General features: G+C 36.6%; 1 pseudogene; it reads right to left on the bottom strand.

The window, feature by feature from the left end:
• Window positions 1-266: 266 nt before the first annotated feature.
• Window positions 267-17,991, bottom strand: LOC103600884 (annotated as a pseudogene).
• Window positions 17,992-19,757: the final 1,766 nt, after the last annotated feature.

Raw genomic sequence — 19,757 nt, 5'->3', positions numbered from 1 at the left:
TACACTAAAGGTGAGTTGAATCTATAAAAAGGAGTGTATGAATCTAATATCTATCCTTCAGATTTAAAATATAATTAAAAAATAAAAGCCTTCTTAGCACTGAACTGGTTTTGGAACAAATCTCACTTCTAACCTACAGCTGACCTATTCCCAATCTTGAGCTCTAATTAATAAATAACATACAAGAATGGGTTTTATCATAAGTGCAACTTATATTCATTGTTTTTTCTTTTGTTTTTTTATTTTTTTCAGGTTCAGCCTTTTAATTAACATGCTACAAAAGAGGTTAAGTCAAAAAGACCAAAGGCCATGTCATCATCAGACTCCTCAGAATCTTCTTTCTTAGCTTCTATTTTCTTCTCCTTGCTGGGGCAGCAGCTGTGGGGGAGGCAGGACCTCCTGCTGGTGCAGCACCAGCTGCTGAAGCAGGTCCACCAGCCCCTGCATTGCGGATGAGAGTCCCTATGTTGACACTGGCCAGGGCCATTGCAAATAAGCCAGTTCAAAAAGGTTCAACAATTACACCATTTGCTTTAATGAGGGCACTGATCGTATGTTCGAAGACAGTTACCTCATCGTCGTACAGAATGAGTACCAAGTAGATGCAGGCGAGCTCAGAGATGGAGGCTATGGTGTGGGCTAGTGTGGGGTTGGTGCTACCTGGCTTGGAGCTAGCCTCCAGGTAAAATGAGGGCCTAACCCCAACATGGCTTTACCTTCCTCGGAAAGACTGAGCACCTTTGCAGCAGCTGAGGAAAGATATATTAATTATTAATAGCCATCTCCAGAGATGCTGATAGAACTGTTCAGCAGTGAAAGAAATATTCCATATCTGTGACGTCCAGTACAGTAGCAAATAACCATATGTACTTATTGAGGATCTGAGCTCAATGTCTGCTAGTGAAATAGAGAAACTAAATTTTAAGTTGCATTTAACCTTAATTGTGTTTCATTAAATTTAATGAACAATTTTACAACACTAAATTTGACAACTTGAATGAAATGGACAAATTACGTGAAAGACATAAACTATCAAAGATCAGTTAAGAAGAAATAGATAACCAGAATTGTTGCTTTGCCCCCCACAGATTTGTCACCCCACTTCCCCTGGGTGATGGAGATGCAAGGGATTACTCAAAGCCATCTCTTCTGAGCACTGAGAAGCCCCGAAGTAGTTAACTTCCCCAGAACACTCAAGTGAAAGGTATCCCTTACTTGGGGTTCTCTTCCTGCATTTATTTTCCAGACCAGGAAGTTACAGGAAGAGAACACAGGTGGGGTTATAGTTTAAGGATGGTATATAGTTTATAGGCTGGTAACTTTTAGCAAAACAAGCCAGATGACATTCCAGTAAGGCAATTAAGTGGTCCTATCAACAAAAGTTTGATCTTAGCAAACATTCTGTCTTACAGCAATATCTCAGTATCTTTACATAACAATCAGTAACTAGTCTGTCCTTGAGCCAGCAACCTTGCTGAGCCACAAATCTTTATCTTACAGCAGAGACCGTATAGCCTGAGGGAAATTTCCAGTCCTCCGCAAGGTCAGTATTTGAAACTGCAAGGCTTTGGAAAACCAGGCCCTGTGAAGTACATTTGCTTTATGAATATTCCACACAGAATAGCCCTATATCTAATAGAGAAATTAAACTTATAGTTAAATACATTCCCATAAAGAAAACTCTAAGCCTGGAACTCATGTCTTCACTACTTTCTCAAACATTTAGGAAAGGACAAAAACCAGTGTACACAAACTTTTCCAATTCTTCCACAATATTGAAAAGAAGAGAGTATTTCCAAATCATTTTATAAGGCCAGAATTACCCTGATATCAAAAACAGACAGAAATATTATACACACACACACACACACACACAAAAGCAATAATAGACTGATATCTCTCATGAACATAGATGTAAAAATTCTTAACAAGTTTTTAGAAAATTGAATTCAACAATGTATAAAATAAGCAATACATCATAGTCAAATGGCAATTATCCCAGTACTGCGAGCTTCAATTAATATTCAAAAATGAATCAGTGTAATTTACCATACTAGCAAATAAACCAAAAAACAAATAAATATAATAATAAACACAAAAAAATTGTTGAAATTCAAAACGAATTCCTAATAAAGTCTCTCAGCAAAATAAGAATAGATCTTCCTCAAGCTGATAGAGAGCATCCATGAAAAACCTAAGCTAACATCATTCTTTTTTTATAATTTTAATTTTCTTTTATTGGAATATAATTGTTTATACATATTTTTGGAGTGCAGAGTTGAATATCAATACCCATGTGCAATATGTTATGTTCAAATCAGGATAATTAGTATATTCATTATTACAAAACATTATCATTCTTTGTGTCCATTAACCAAATTCTTGCTGACTGCCCTCCCCCTCCCTTTCTGCCCCCTTAAATAACCATGGTTCTGTTATCTCCTTTTTAAAGTTCAACATATTATTGTGATTGTTGTATCTGTTTTCTTTCTTTTTTATTTATTTGTTTATTTTTAGCTCCTACTTATGAATGAGGACATGTGGTATTTCTCTTTCTGTGCCTGTCTAATGTAATTTTCTCCAAGCTCACCCATGTTGCTGCAAAAGGCAAAATTTCCTTCTTTTTATGGCTGAGTAGTATTCCATTATGTATATATACAACAACTTATTTATCCAGTCATCAGTTCATGGACATTTAGGTTGGTTCCAACACTTAGCTATTGTAAATAGAGCTGTGATAAACACAGGCCTGCAGGAATCCCTTTGATATGATTTCATTTCTGTTGGGAACATACTCAGCAGTGGGATGGCTGGATCATATGGCAGTTCTATCTGCACTTTTCTGAGAAACCTCTATACTGTTTTCCGTAATGGTTGCATTAATTTACACTCCAACCAACAGTGAAGAAGGATTCCCCTTTCTCCAAATCTTCACCAACATTTGACATTTTTTGTGTTTTTGATAATAGCCACTCTCACTGAGATAAGATGATATCTCACTGTGGTTTTGATTGGCAATTCCCTGGTGACTAGTGATGTTGAGCATTTTTTCACATATCCACTGGCCATTTGTATATCTTCATTTGAGAAATGCTTATTTGGTTCTTCTGTGCCTTTTTTAATCAGATTTTTTCTTTTTTTTACTGTTGTTTGAGTTCCTTGTATATTTTTGATATTAATCCCTTGTTGGATGCATTGTTTGCAAATATTTTCTCCCATCTATAGGTAGCCTTTTCACTCTGTTAATTGTTTCCTTTGCTATGCAGAAGCTTTTCAGTTTGATGTAATCCCATTTGTTTATATTTTCTTTTGTTGCCTTTGCTTTTAGGATATTATTCATGAAGTCTTTGCCAAGTCATATTTCCTGAAATGTTTCCCCTATATTTTCTTTTAGGTGTTTTGTAGTTTCAGGTCTTATATGTAAGTCTTTAATCCATTTTGAATTGGTTTTGGTATATGGAGAGAGATGCTAGTCTAGTTTGTTTATGTTCTTCTACATATGGATGTCCAGTTTTCCCTACGCCATTTATTGAAGAGGCAGTCTTTTGCCCAATGCATATTCTTGGTGCCTTTGTCAAAGACTAGTTGACTTTAAGTATGTGGTTGATTTCTGGGTTCTCTGTATGTTGCATTGTCCATTTTTATGCTAACACCATGCTTTTTTGGTTACTATAGCTTTGCAGTACAATTTGAAGTAAGGTAGTGTTATGCCTCTTGCTTTATTTATTTATTTATTTATTTATTTATTTTTCCTCAGGATTGCTTTGGCTATTTGAGGTCTTCTATTGTTCCATATGAATGTTAGGATTGTTTTTCTATTTCTGTGAAGATTGTTGTTGGTATTTTGAAGGGGATGGCATTGAATCTGTAGATTGCTTAGGGTAGTACAGATACTTTCACCATTTTCGCAATGTTAATTCTTCCAATCCAAGAGCATGGAATGTCTTTCCATCTTTTGGTATCTTTTTTAATTTCTTTCAGCAGTGATTTGTAATTCTCATTGTAGAGTGCTTTCACCTCCTTGGTTAAATTGATTTCTAGGTATATTGTTTTTTTGGTGACTATTGTAAATGAGCTTGCTTTTGTGATTTCTTTTTCTGCTACTTCATTACTAGAGTATACAAACACTACTGATTTTTGCATGTTGATTTTGTATCTTGCATCTTTGCTGAAATTGTTGATCCACTCTAAGAGGTTTTTTTAGAGTCTTTAGGTTTTTTATATATAAAATCATGTCACCTGCAGACAAGCATAGTTTGACTTCATCTTTTCAAATCTGTATGTCCTTTATTACTTTTTCTTGCTTGATTGCTCTGGCTAGTGCTTCCAATACTGTGTTAAATAGGAGTGGTAAGAGTGGGCATCCTTGTCTTGTTTATGTTCAAGATGATATTGGCATTGGGTTTGTTATATATGGCTTATATAATGTTGAGATATTTTCTTTCTATACCTAATTTTCTGAGAGTTTTTATCATGAAGCGATGATGAATTTTGTTAAATTCTTTTCCTGCATCTGTTGAGATAATCATATGGATTTTGTCCTTGATTTTGTTGAGGTATATCACATTTATTAACTTGAGTATGTTGAACCATCCTGTGTTGCTGGGTTGAATCCCATTTGATCATGGTTTATAATTGTTTTGATGAATTGCTGTATTCTGTTTGCTAATATTTTGTTGAGAATTTTACATCTATGTTCATCAGAGATATTGGCCTATATTTCTCTCTCTCTCTCTCTCTCTCTCTGGTTGGGTATCATGGTGATGCTGGCTTCATAAAACGAGTTTGGGAAAATGGCATCTGTTTCAGTCCTAGGCTTTTCTTTGTTGGGAGACTACTAATTACTGCTTCAATATCTGCTCATTACTGGTCTTTTCACGTTTTCTATATCTTCTTGGTAGTTTGCATGTGTCCAGAAATTTATTCATTTTCTCCAGCCTTTCAAATTGGTTGGCATATAATTATTTTTAACAGTCTCTAATGATTCTTGTATTTCTGTGGTATTCATTTTAATATCTCCTTTTCCATTCCTGATTTTTGTTATTTGGGTCTTCTCTCCTTTTTTTAGTTAGTCTAGCTAATGGTTTGTCTATTTGTTTATCTTCTCAAAAAAAACAACTTTTTATTTCATTGATCTTTTACCTTTTTGTGTTTTTTTTTTTTTGTCTCTATTTCATTTAATTCTGCTCTGATCTTTTTCTTAATTAATTAATTTATTTTTATTTTAACTTCTCAATATACATTTTAGTTGATTTTCGTGTCCCTTTACCCATTCCTCTTTCCTCTGTCACTCTCTCCCCTCCCCCCACCACATCATATCTGTTCACTTGTCTTAACAAGTTCAAGGAATTGCTGTGATTATTGTATCTTCCTCCCTCACCCACACTTTGTTTGTGTGTTTATTTATTTTTTTAGATCCCACAAATGAGTGAAAACATGTGGTATTTCTCTTTCTGTGCCTGACTTGTTTCACTTAATATTATTTTCTCTAAATGCATCCATGCTGTTGCAAATGGTAGTATTTCATTCTTTTTTATAGCAGAGTAGAATTCCATTGTGTATATATACCACAATTTCCTTATCTACCCCTCCAATGGTGGACATTTGGGCTGCTTCCAACCCTTGGCTATTGTAAATAGTTCTGCAATAAACATTGGGGTACAGATATCCCTTCAGCATGATGATTTCCATTCCTCTTGGTATATTCCCAGCAGTGGAATAGCTGGGTCATATGGTGGATCAATCTGTAATTGTTTGAGTAAACTCCATACCATTTTTCATAAAGCCTGCACCATTATGCACTCCTAACAATGGTGTATGAGATTTTCTCTGCAACATCACCAGCATTTATCATTCTCAGTCTTTGGATATTAGCCATCCTAGCTAGAGTGAGATGGTATCTCAGTGTGGTTTTGATTTGCATTTCCCAAATGCTGAGTGATGTTGAACATATTTTCATGTGTCTACTGGCCATTTGTATATCTTCCTTTGAGAAATGCCTATTCAGATCCTTTGCCCAGTTTTTAGTTGGGTTGTTTTTTTGCAGTAAAGTTCTATGCGTTTCTTATATATTCTGGATATTACTCTGTTGTCAGATGTATATTTTGCAAAAATTTACTCCCATCCTCTTGGGTTTCATTTCAATCTGTTGATTGTTTCTTTTGCTGTGTGGAAGCTTTTTAGTTTGATATAATCCCATTTGTTTATTTTTCCTTTAGTTGCCTGTGCTTTTGGGGTCATATTCATGAAGCTTTACCCACACCTGCTTCCTGGAGTGTTTCCCCTATGTTTTCTTTAAGGAGTTTTATTGTTTCAGGATGTATATTTAATCCTTTATCCAATTTGAGTTGATTTTGGTATATGGTGAGAGGAACGGGTCTAGTTTCATTCTCCTATATGTGAATATCCAGTTTTCCCAGCAGTATTTGCTGAAGAGGCAGTCTCTTCCCCAGTGTGTAGAATTGGTGCCTTTGTCAAAGATCTGATGGCTATAGATGTATGGGTTGCTTTCTGGGTTCTCTATTCTATTCCATTGATCTGCGTGTCCATTTTTATGCCAGTACCATGCTGTGTTGGTTATTTTAGCTTTGTAGCATACTTTAAAGACAGGTCGTGTTATGCCTCCAGCTTTATTTTCTTGCTCAGGATTTCTTTGGCTATGTGTGGTCTTTTGTTTTTCCATACAAATGTCTGGATAGTTTTTTCCATTTCTGAGAAAAATGTCATTGGAATTTTAATGGGGATTGCATTGAATCCATAGATCACTTTGGGTAATATGGACATTTTCACAATGTTAATTCTTCCAATCCTAGAGCATGGGATATCTTTCCATCTTCTTGAGTCATCTTTAATTTCTCTCAACAGTGGTCTGTAGTTCTCTTTGTAGAGATTTTTCACATCCTTGGTTAACTTTATTCCTAAGTATTTTATTTATTTGGAAGCTTTTGTAAATGGGCTAGCTTTCTTGATTTCTTTTTCTGCATGTTCATTGTTGGATTATAAAAATGCTACTGATTTTTATGTGTTGATTTTGTATCCTGCAACTTGGCTGAAATCATTTATCAACTCTAAGTGGTTTTTGTTGTAGAGGCTTTAGGATGTTCAATATATAGGATCATATCTTTCACAAACAGAGACAGTTTGACTTCATCTTTTCCAGTCGGGATGCCCTTTATTTCCTTCTCTTCTCTGATTCCTCTTGCTACTACTTCCAACTTTATGTGGAATAGGAATGGTAGAGTGGGCATCCTTGTCAAGTTCCTGTTCCTAAGGGAAAAGCTTTCACATTTACCCCATTCAGGATGATATTGGCAGTGGGCTTAACATATATGGCTTTAATTGTGTTGAGATGCTTTCCATCTACACCTAACTTGCAGAGAGTCTTTATCAGGAACAAATGCTGAATTTTGTCAAAAGTTTTTTTTAGCATCTATAGAGATGATCATATGGTTTTTGTCTTTGCTTTTATCGATGTGGTGTTTCACATTTATTGATTTGTGTGTGTTGAACCACTTTTGCATCTCTGGCATGATTCCCAGTAGATCGTGGTGTATAATTTTGTGGACAGTGTTGCTGTATTCTGTTAGCTAGCATTTTATTGAGGATTTTTGCATCTATATTCATCAAGGATATTGGCCTGTAGTTGTCTATTTTTTATGTATCTTTGTATGGTTTTGGTATCAGGGTGATGTTTGCTTCATAGAATGAGTTTGGGAGAATGGCCTCTGTTTCAATCTTTTGGAATAGTTTGTAGAGATTTGGTATCAGTTCCTCTTTGAAGGTTTGGTAGAACTCTGCTGTGAACCCATTCGGTCCTGGGCTTTTCTTGGTTGGAATCCTTCCGATAACAGCTTCAATCTCTTTTATTGTTATTGGTCTGTTCACATATTCTGTATCTTCTTGGCTCAGTTTTTGTAGTTTGTGTGTGTCCAGAAATTTATCCATTTCCTCCAGATTTTCAAATTTGTTGGCATATAGTTGTTCATAGTAGTTTCTAATGATTCCTTGTATTTCTGAGGTATCAGTTGTAATATCATCTTCTTTATTTCTAATTTTTGTTATTTGGGTCTTCTCTCTTCTTTTCTTACTTAGCCTTGCTAAAAGGTTTGTCAATTTTATTTATCTTTTCATAAAACTAACTTTTTGTTTCATTGATCTTTTGTATCATTTTGGGGTTTCTAATTCATTTAATTCTGCTCTGGTCTTAATTATTTCTTTCTGTCTACTAACTTTGGGTTTGGATTGTTCTTGTTTTTCTAATTCTTTAAGGTGGAGTGTTAGGTTGTTCATTTGCCATCGTTCCATTCTTCTGAAGTAGGCATATAAAGCAATAAACTTCCCCCTTCGTACTCCTTTTGTGGTATCCCACAGGTTTGGGTGTGATGTGTCATTTTTTTTTTATTACTTTCAGAAAATTTCTTGATTTCCTGTTTAATTTCTTCTTGGACCCATATATCATTAAGTAGAATGTTGTTTAATTTCCATGTGTTTGTACAGTTTCCAGAGTTAAATTTGTTATTGATTTCTCATTATAATCCATTGTGATCTGAAAAAAATGCATGGAATAATTCCAATTTTTTTGAATTTGTTGAGACTTGCTTTGTGACCCAACATATGGTCTAACCTGGAGAATGTTTCATGAACTGATGAGAAGAATGAATATTCTGAGGTTGTTGGATGGAATTTTCTGTAGATATCCCCCGTGCCAAATTGGTCTAAATTGTTGCTTAGATCTTGTGTTTCCCTATTATTTTTTTGCCTAGATGATCTGTCCTATGTTGAGAGTAGGGTGTTCAGGTTCCCCACTATTATGGTGTTAGTGTCTGTCTCATTCTTTAGATCTAATAGTGTTTGTTTTGTAGATTTGGCTGCTCTGATGTTGGGTGCATATATATTTATGATTGTTATGTCCTCTTGATGGATAGATCCTTTCATCATTATATAGCGGCCTTCTTTATCTCTTTTTATGGTTTTTGGTTTAAAGTCTATTTTATCTGATATAAGAATAGCTACTCCAGCTCTTTTTTCATTTCTGTTTGCATGGTATATTTTCCCATCCTTTCACTCTTAGTCTATGTGTGTCTTTACAGGTGAGCTGAGTCTCTTGAAGGCAGCATATTGTTGGGTCCATCTTTTTAATCCAGTCATTCAGTCTGTGTCTTTTGAGTGAGGAATTTAAACCCTTTACATTTACAGTTATTATTGAAAGGTGTTGATTTACTCCTAGCATTTTATTGATTTTTGTTTGGATGTCTTAAATACCTTTTCTTCCTTTGTTTTTGATTTTCTGTTTGTCTTCTGTGTTTGTTGGTTTCTTGAGGTGGTAGATAAACTATTTTTTCTCTTTATTGTGAGCATTTTTGTTTTACTGGCATGTTTTGTCCTTTCTTGAGTATTCATGGCTGTGATGGTTGGTTTTCACATATCAAATGTAGTACTCCCTTGAGAATTTCTTGTAAGGCTGGTCATGTCGTAGTGAACTCCCACACAATTTTTGATTGTCTGAGAAATATACTATTTGTCCTTCATTTTGGAAGGATAACCCTGCTGGGTAAAGTATTCTTGGCTGGCAATTTTAGTCCTTTAGTATTTTGAATATATCATCTCATTCTTCTCTGGCTTTTAGAGTTTCTGATGGAAAGTTTGATTTTAGTCTGATTGGGGTTCCCTTATAGGTGACTTGCTGCTTCTCTCTTGCAGCTTTTAAGATTCTCTTTTTGTCTTTGAGTTTTGCCAGTTTGACAATAACATGTCTTGGAGAGGAGTTTATGATGCGAATATGTTTGGGGATCTATGGGCCTCCTGAATCTGAAGATATGTGACTTTCCCTATACCTGGGAACTTTTCTGCTATTATTTTGTTGAATATGTTTTCAATGCCATTTCCTTTTCCTTCCCCTTTTAGAACTCCCATGATTCAGATATTTGAGCATTTAAGGTTGTCTGTTATCTCTCTTAGATTTTCTTCAATTTTTAAATTCATTTTTCTTTTTTCTGGTCTGCCTGTGTTAACTCAGCCTGTCTTCAGGATCAGAAATTCTCTCTTCTGCTTGTTCTAGCCTGCTGGTTAGACTCTCTATTGTGTTTTTTATTTCATTGAATGAATACTTCAGCTCCATGAGCTCTGTTACATTCTTTTTCAGGGCATTGATTTCTTTGTACATTTCTTCTTTCAGATCCTGCATAGTTTTTCATTTTTCATTGTGTTGTCTGAGTTTTTTTGTATTTTGTTTTGTTTCCTTATAATTGTTGCTCAAAATTCCTTGTCCATCATTTCTAGGACTTCCTATTCTATGGGATCTAGAGCTTGGGAGTTATTATTTTCCTTTGGTGGTGTTTTACTTTCTTGATTTTTCATATTTCTGGTATCTTTCCTTTGGTGTTTAGTCATTGTGGCAGGGGTTATCAATGTCCCCTCATTCCACTCTGATGTCTGGCCTGGATCGTAAAGGGAATGCCAATCCTGGGCAGTGGGAACCAGCCGGACTGGGGGTCCCATGGCATCTGCCTATTCTGGCATGGCTGGCTGGGACGTATTGGCCTGGTGGCTGTCAGCACTCTCTGCATGGTGTGGACTGGCCTGGGCTTGGGGTCCCACAGTTCCTGGCTCCAGGCACATGGGCCCAGTGGCTCTCAGACCTCTCTGGGTGGTGGGCACTGGCCTGGGCTGAGGGTCCTATGGTGCCTGCTGTTTCTAGCACAGCTGACTCAGGACATAAGGGCCTGGTGGCTCTCAGGCCTCTCTGGGTGGCAGGCACTGGCCTGGGCTGGGGTTCCCACAGTGCCTTCTCTTCCAGCATGGCTGTCTCGGGGTATGTGGGCCTGGGGGCTCTCAAGCCTGTCTAAGCAGTGAGGACTGACCTGGGCTGGTGAGCCCACAGCTCCTGCCTGTTCCTATTTTGCTGACTCTGGACATGTGGGCCCAGTGTCTCTCAGGCCTCTCTGGGTGAAAGGCACTGGCCTGGGCTGGAGTTCCCATGGTGCCTGCCTGTTCTGGCATGGCTGACTCAGGGCGTGTCAACCCAACAGCTCTTGGGCCTCTCTAGGCAGTGGGGTTTGACCTGGGCTGGAGGTCCTGTGGCTCCTGCCTGTTCCAATGTGGCTGACTCAGGGCATGTGGGCCTCGTGGCTCTCAGGCATCTCTGGGAAGTGGGCACAGGCCTGGGCTGGGGGTCCCACAGCACACGATTCCAGCCTGTTCCAATGTTGTTGTTGGGCCTCCTGTTGTTGTTTTATAATAACTGCAAATTGGTTGATTTGTGGGAGACAGCAACTCTAGGAACCATCTACACCACCACCTTGACTGGAATCCACTAATTCAGCTCTAATCTTAATTATTTCTTTATGTCTACTAATTTGGGGATAGTATTGTGCTTGTCTATCTAGTCTTTTGAGGTGTACCGTAGATCATTTATCAGATGTCTTTCTATTCTTTTGAATGTAAGTATTTATTGTAATAAACTTCCCTGTTAATACTGCTCTTGCTGTGTCTCACAGGTTTTGGTGTGATGTGTCTTTATTTTTATTAGTTTCAAGATTTTTTTGATTTCCTGTTTAATTTCTTTGTCGACCCTTAGGTTGTTCAGGAGCATGTTGTTTAATGTCTATGTGTTTGTATAGTTTCTAGAGTTTCACTTGTTATTGATTTTTAGTTTTAATCCATTGCAGTCTAAAAACATACTTGAAAAGATTTCCAATTTTAAAAATTTGTTGAGACTTGATTTGTGACCTGACATGTAGAGAATGCTCCATGTGCTGAAGAGAAGATAGTATATTCTGTCTTTGTTGGATGAAATGTTTTGTACATGTTTGCCAAATCCAGTTGGTCTAAAGTGAAGTTTAAATCCTGTGTTTCTTTGTTGATTTGTTGCTTAGATCATCTGTCCAATGTTGAGAGAGGGGTGTTGAATTTCCTCACTATTATTGTATTGTGCTCTGCCTCTCTCTTTAGGTCTAGTAGTGTTTGTTTTATATATCTTCTGTGCTCCAGTGTTGTGTGCATATTTATTTATGATTGTTATATCTTCTTGCTGGATTGATACCTTTATCATTATATACTAGTTTTTTGTGTGTCTTTTTATGGTTTCTGATTTAAAGTCTATTTATCCCATTTAAGAATAGACAATACTACTCATTTTTAGTTTCCATTTGCATGGTATATCTTTTTCCTTCCCTTCACTATTAGTCTGTGTGTGTCTTTATAGGTGAGGTGAGTCTCTTGTAGGCAACATATAGTTGGGTCTACCTTTGTAATCCAATCAGCCAGTCTGTATCTTTTGAGTGGGGAATTAAATCCATTTACATTTAAGGTTATTATTGAAAGGTACTGTCTTACTCCTGGCATTTTATCAATTTTTGTTTGGATGTTTTAAATATCTTTTGTTCCTTTCTTCCTCTTTTATTGTTTGTCTTTGGTGTCTGATGGTTTTTTTCAGTTAGTAAAACATCATTTCTTTCTCTTTCTCATTTCCATTTGTATTTTATCAGTGGGTTTTGTTCTTTCTTGCATATTAATGGTAGTGATTATTATTATGGATTCCATATGCAGGAATCCCTTGAGAATTTCTTGTAAGGATAATCATATGGTGTTGAATTCCCACAGTTTTTGTTTGTTTGGTAAATACATTATTTCTCCTTCATTTCTGAATGACAGCCTTGCTGGGCATAGTATTCTTGGCTGGAAGTTTTTTTTTTGTTTTCTTTTTTTCTTTTAGTTATTTGAATATATCATCCCATCCTCTTCTGGTCTGTAGAGTTTCTGTTGAGAAGTCTGTTCTTAGTCTGATAGAGATTCCCTTATAAGTGACTAGACACTTTTCTTTTGCTATTTTTAGGATTCTCTGTTTTTGACTTTTGCCAGTTTGACTACAATATATCTCAGAGAGGACCCTTTTGAATTAAATCTGTTTGGGGATCATTGAGCCTCTGGAATATAAAGGTCCATGTCTCTCCCCATACATGGGAAGTTTTTCACTATTATTTTGTTGAATATGTTTTTTACATATTTTACTTTCTCCTGCCCTTCTGGAACATCCATTAATAGAATGTTTGTCTACTTAAGTTTGTCTGCTAGCTCTGAGATTTTCTTCATGTTTTTTAAATTCTCAATTCTCTTTTCTTTTCTTTTCTATTTTTTTTTCAGTCTGCCTGAGTTATTTCAGAAAAAACTGTCTTCAAGATCAGAAATTCTTTTTTATGCTTGCTTTAGCTTGCTGCTTAAGTTCTTCACTGTGTTCTTTATTTTGTTGAATGACTACTTCAGTTCCAGGAGTTCTGCTACATTCCTTTTTAAAATATTAATTTATTTGTAAATGTCCTTCTTCATATCCTGGATGTTTTTTTCTCATTTTGTTGTGTCATCTGAGTCTCCTTGTATCTTACTGAGTTTCATTAAAATTATTGCTTGGAATTGCTTTCCAGTCATTTCCAGGGTTTATTGTTCTATGGGTTCTGGTACCTGAAAATTATTGTATTCCTTTGGTGGTTGTCATATTTTCTTGTTTGCTTTTAGTTTGTTTGTTTTTGTATTTCTAATATCTCTACATTGATGTCTGATCATCTGGTAGATAATTGCTTCTTCTGTTACTCTGGAATGGGCATTGAGGAGAAATACTTCCTCCTGTAGATATGTTTTATACTGACCATTGAGTAGGGTGCTTTAGTATTGATTCTGTGTAGATGCAGTACTGTAGTCCTGTTGGTATTTTGGCCATATTCAATGTTGGAGTTGCATGTGAGTGCCTTTGTGGTTTAGACACTGGGGCACTTAGTGATTCCTTGCTGAGGTTAGTGACTCGGTGTTGTGTCATCAAAGACAAGGGCAAGCTCTTGAGTTCTTGGGAGAAGCACCTGGGTGTGTCACTGGTGCTAGGACGGATGACCCTGGGCAGACTTACTGGCACCCTATCTAGTATCCCAGACACTGAGGAGTGCACTTGGGTATTCTGGAGCTCCTCAGTTTAAATGGATGACTCTGAGAGGGGTATCTCTTTTCTCTTTCCTACAGGCAGAAACTCCTCTTGGGTCCTTGCTTTCCCCAGTTGGGGAATGGGTTGGTGGTGGTTGGAAATTTTATTCCTTACTCTATTTGGGTATCCTGTGTTGCTTCACTCTCCAGGAGTTCTGTGTGTGTCTTTCCCCAAGACAGGGATGCTCGTGTCTCACCCCAAGGTGTGCCACTCGGGGGGGTAGCATAATTCCCCCTTTGGGTTGGGTCACTGGGTCATGGGTCTGTACTCACTCACTCTTTTCCCAGGCTCTGCTGGTGACCCTTCTCATGTCAATGCTGTCAAGTCATTGGTGGGCTAAGTGCATGGTGGTGGAGCTGCTGTGGCAGCTGGCTGCCCTTATGGCTACAGTGGCTATGGAGGTGGCTGTAGATGTTGCTGTGGTAAACTATCCATGTGGCAGCAGTGTCTGTCACAGCAGTAGGCCACCTGCATGATGGTACCCTGAGCTCCTGCCAGCTGTCAGCAGGGAATTCCCACAGCTCCAGAGGCCCCTGCATGTTCTTGCTGGCTTTGTGCTTTTTTATCTTTGTTGCTTTTGTATCTCTTTTTACTTTACTATCCTCTTTTCCCTTCCTTCTCTTTTCTTCTTCTCTTCCCCTCTTCTTCTGTTTCCTCATTTCCTTTCTTCCTACTTCCTTCCTGTTTTCTTTCTTTCTTTCATTTGAGTCAAAAAAAAATCATGAGTCTGGATGAAATAGCTATTAGAGTTAGCTTTGGTAAAGTTGAAATTATTATGACTCATGCATTAAATCAAAGAAGTTGGAGTGACAAGGCCACTTATCAAATGATTGTTGAATAGAATGGCAACACATGAATTACTGCATCTGCTCCTCTTTCTCAGAGGTACTGTCAAGCATGAATCATATATGCTGATTTTGAATCTCCAGATGAGGTATAACAAAATATTCTGCTCACCACTGGCTTTAGTCAACATAGGCAGAGCCATGGTGAATGCAGAGTGTCTGAGAAAGAAACTACACACAAATAACGTTGCTCAGGGATCACCTGTGAAAGGCCCTTACTCTTCTCTACTTCCCTTGACATCATAATGTTCTAACCCTTTCATAGTGACCGCTACAACCTTTACTTTTCTACATATTTCTGAAAAAGAAATTCTTATACCAAATTATGATGAAATTTAGCATTATCTTGATATATTTGCTTGAAGAGAGTTTAAGACATATATTAAAATGGCTTTATTACATATTAGAGAATATTATCTTTCCCTAGAATTCTTCTATGGCAGATATAATGTTGGTAAAATTACAGATTGTCAGGATCAAGTTTTGCTCCAATTTTACATAATTAAAAGTACTTCTACCAAATCCAGTGTCCTTTTTCTTTGTAACAAGAATAACTTAATGTCTTCTTTTTGTATTTGGAAAACTACAAACCTAATGGAGCATTTCTACTTCAGAATTAAAATGCCGTGTTTGTCAAAGACGTGTCTAACTTTAATGCCAAGCTTTCATTAGCTATGTTATGACAATTAAATAACAGCTTTACAATTTAGGAGGCAAGTAAATACAATATGTTGAATGGAATTTCTAAATAATTGAGATCTTAAAAGACATAGATAGCTTTTCGAATACTGTGTATGATTTACCAGATAGAAGATTTTATTGCCCAAAGAAATTTCAGATCAACTCCACAACAGCTTTAGTAAATGGTCATCCAGCTGGACCTGAAGTACTTTGTTACAAAGTGCTTTGTTCCATTTTTGTACAACTCTGATAGAATTTATTTCTCTTTCCTTCCCTTCTTCTTTCCCTCCTTTCTTTCCTTTTTTTTTTTTTTTCCTTCCTTTATTCCATAATACTTGTCAAATGCTAATATGTGACAAATTCTGTGTTAGGTCTATGGATACAATAATGTCCAATGCTATGGTCTCAATATTTGTGTGCTCTCAAGATTCCAATATGTTGGAAGCCCATGATGGTATAGGAGATGGGCCTTTTGGGAGGTGATTAGGTCACGAGGGCTCTACCCTCATGAACAGAATTAGTGCCCTTATAAAATAGGCCCAAGGATGTTCATTCCTCCTTTCTATTTGTAAGGAGACAGTGAAAAGGGGATCTGTGAATTTGTTGGTTTCTTGATTTCAGACTCCTCAACCTCCAGAACCGTGAAAAATAAATTTCTGTTGTTTATAAGCTACCCAGCTTATGGTACTTTTTATTACAGCCTAAATGGACTAAGATAAGCAAGGTACAGTCCCTGATTTATGGTCTTTATTGTGACACAGTAAAGTAAACAGCAACACAATATAAAAGTGCCAAAACAAGATAAGCTTGGGTACGTTGAAAATAGAGATCAGCACATATTTACTGGACACCTATTGGATCTTACACACTGTGCCTGGAGCAAGAGAGCACATAAGACAATTTGTACTTAAAATAATGCAAAGTTTGCCTCTTCATAGCTTTCATACACTGTGTTTAGGTCTGCCCTCTAAAAACATGCAGATTCTAATCCTTTGCCATGTTCAATAGTTTTGTCAAAGAATAGTTTTTCATTCTTTCCTTTGCAGGCACTAAAGGGCAATGTCAGATAGTTTATGATTATTCTCTAAATGAGAAATAAGTCTTTAAAATTGTCCTGTTGTAGAAAAATATGGAGTAAAATTTGTTTGGAATTTTCCATCCTTGTTAATTTCAGTCCTAAAGACAAAGCATGCAAGGTTGTTGTCCTTCAGTTTCACTTTCCCAGAATATGTTCCACAAACAGTGGTATTCATGAGTCATCCTCACCATTGACACAAATGTCAGTGCTCAGACTAGCATTCCAGGCTGCACTGCATTTCAGATGGTAAAAAATGCCAAGGTCTTTAGAGGACCAAGGTTATCAAAGTTGAATTTTCTTGGTGGTATACAATAGAGGCTTTAGTTCTCTTTTATTTAACTTTTGTAAAACTTTTCAAGGGAATTCAGGATTTTGTGCACATATTGTTAAATGTGAATTAACTAGATAAACTTTGATTTGTGAATCAGGAGGCTTTGATTCTATTTCCAGTTCTGCCACTAATTTGCTGTGTCACCTTGGGAAAGTCAGTTTTTCGAAGTGTGATATTATCAACTGACTTGATAAAATAGACCTAGTATTCCCTACTACTACTTTTATTTCTAACTTTCTATGATTTTGAATGGACGTTATTGAAGTAACATTTAAGAAGACTGAGAATCGAACCAAAAATGTGTCCATAACTCTCCCCTACAACCCGCCCCCCCCACCCCGCTTCCCACTCTGTAAATCTAAGGAATCCTGTATTTCCTTCAGTTAATGTTTGCATATTAAATTTATAAGTCAAAGGGTGAGGATGGCGCAGAGAGAACTGAAATAACAATGTCTTCTAAGTACCAGGCAATATGCTGCATTCTTGATATAGGTTTGCTTGTTCAGTCTTGTAATCAGTCACTTTGTATTCCTTTGTCATATCTTTCCTACCCCATCATTATTGTGTTAAATTAGGGGTCAGGGACTAAATAACTGTTGAGTTCTTCCTATGTGCCAAAAAAAGTTGTAAGTGTTTTATAAGCAGTATTTGGCATATTTTAAATGTTCAGTAAATGTATGTCAAATAAGTGAATTTATAAGTAAGTTAAAAATGATTTCTCAATAATCATTGCATCATATGACAACTGAGTGACCTGTTGTCTTTGTGGCTTGCTAAATTTTGCCTTGAATCAGTTTACATTTTACTGGCTTTCATTTCCTTTTCTAGGAAAGGTGGGAAATACCTCATAAAATCAAGTGAGATTTTGAAACACAAATTTTGTTTTGATTAACATAAAATTAATATGGACTTAAATAGTTGTGGTCTATCCTCATACTTAAGACATCTGAAACTATGGGTGAGCTTTATAAATTCCAGATACCGTAACAGGAGAGAAAGAAGAATCCAGAGGTGGAAGCTGAGGAAAGTAGGCTGCTCTTACAAACCGTTCATATCCTAACATCATCAACAACAGCAGCATCATCATCATCATTCCAACCACCAAGGCCCAAAGTCCTAAAGTGGGGGTCACAAAATCAGTTTACATGGTCTAAGCAGATATGTGAAGTGGGCTAGGTGGGTGATATGCTAAAGTTCAGAGCAGATAGCTCATTTCAGTTGGGCTATCATTGCTCAGCTGTAATTCTGGCCTTGCAGAAATTCAGGACCAGTGTTACCAGACGTTTCAACTCTTAAAAAGTAGCTGGAAATTTATTATTAATATGAAATTTCCCACTTTCCCATTTTTTAAAATGCCATGCAAACCAAACATAACAGATTTTAAATCATATCCGTTCTGATGTCCATTTTCTTACATCAGGCCTAAGGTCTTTTTGAATCTTTTTTTCAGCCCCTTTACCATGTAGGTAATCCTGTCCTATATTTTAAGCTTATCTTTTTCTCTAGATATCCCCACCATCACTGAAAGCTAAGCCCTCCTCTTCTTATGATTGCATTACTGCAATCATCTTCTAATTCGTTTCATTGCTTCTTTGCCAGATTAATCTTTCTGAAACACCACTTTAATCAGTTTAATCCTATGGTCAATAATCTATAACAGCTCCCTAGGATCCACCAAATTAATTCCATACCCTTCTGCCTGACTTTGGAGACTCCTTCTAATTGGATTCCATCTTATTTATCTAATCTTTCTTCCACTTTTCCTAAAGACGTACATGGAGTCCCAGTCAAGCATGTCCCCTCCTGTCCTTATAACTGCCATGTTTGTTTTACCTATGCCTTTTCTCATACTGTTCTCCCAATTTGTAATACACTTCACATCTATCAGACATCTATTTTTTTCATGAAACCTCTTTTGATACACCAGCCCATACTAAACAGACACTATTTTTTTCTGAATTTCTATTTTACATACATTGAGGAACCAATAGTTCAGCAACATTAAATTATAATTGTGTCATGTATTAGTCTTATATATTCAATTGGGTTATAATCTCCTTAAGATCAAAGATGATATCTTTTTCTTCTTTTGGTATTTCCTTGTGTCTAGTATTGTATCTAGCATGGTGCTGAAGAGATCCCAAGAATGTTAAAAAAGAGTAATATGGTCGCAAGACCATAGAAGCCTGGATGGGAAACGAGTTTGGACAGGAGCTTTGCTGTTACACAGACCTGGATCTAAATCCAGGATCTATTGTGTAAGACTTGTGAGTCTTAGGTTCTGATCATCAATTTTCTTATCTGAAATGATGATGATAATAATAATAATAACTGAATATTTAATATGAGGGGTCTTCAAAAAGTTTATGGAAAGATTCATATTATATTTTAATTTTATTTTTCTACTAACATTTTGAAGTACCCTCATATTCCAGGCTCCGTTCTAAATACTTTTATCTATTAATTCAATAATCATCACAATAACCATCAAGCTAGATAATGTTCTATCCCTATTTAATAACTAGGAAAACTGAGGCAAAGAGAATAAGGCTAAGTAACTTTTCCAATATCACAACTAATATGGGTGAGAGTCAGGAGTTGAACCCAGGCAATCTTGTCCAGAGCCCACTCATAAACACAATGCTATGGGAGTAGTACAGTACCTACCAGAGAGCGTTATTGCCAAGTGGTAATGCTAGTGGTGGGAGAAGTAATATCTTTTCACCTTTGGAAAATAACTTATTTTCTCTGGTATTTAGGTTTAATTCTACCCTACTCAATTCATCGGAGCTACTGTGATACACAAATGCAATAACGGGTAAAACTTTAAATGCACTATATGAATTATTGCTGTTT

The sequence above is a fragment of the Galeopterus variegatus genome, unplaced genomic scaffold (genome assembly GCF_000696425.1).
Source record: "Galeopterus variegatus unplaced genomic scaffold, G_variegatus-3.0.2 Scaffold3498, whole genome shotgun sequence".
NCBI lineage: Eukaryota > Metazoa > Chordata > Mammalia > Dermoptera > Cynocephalidae > Galeopterus > Galeopterus variegatus.
Note: the sequence above shows the minus strand (reverse complement) of the source record. Positions and strands in the feature narration are given on the sequence as shown.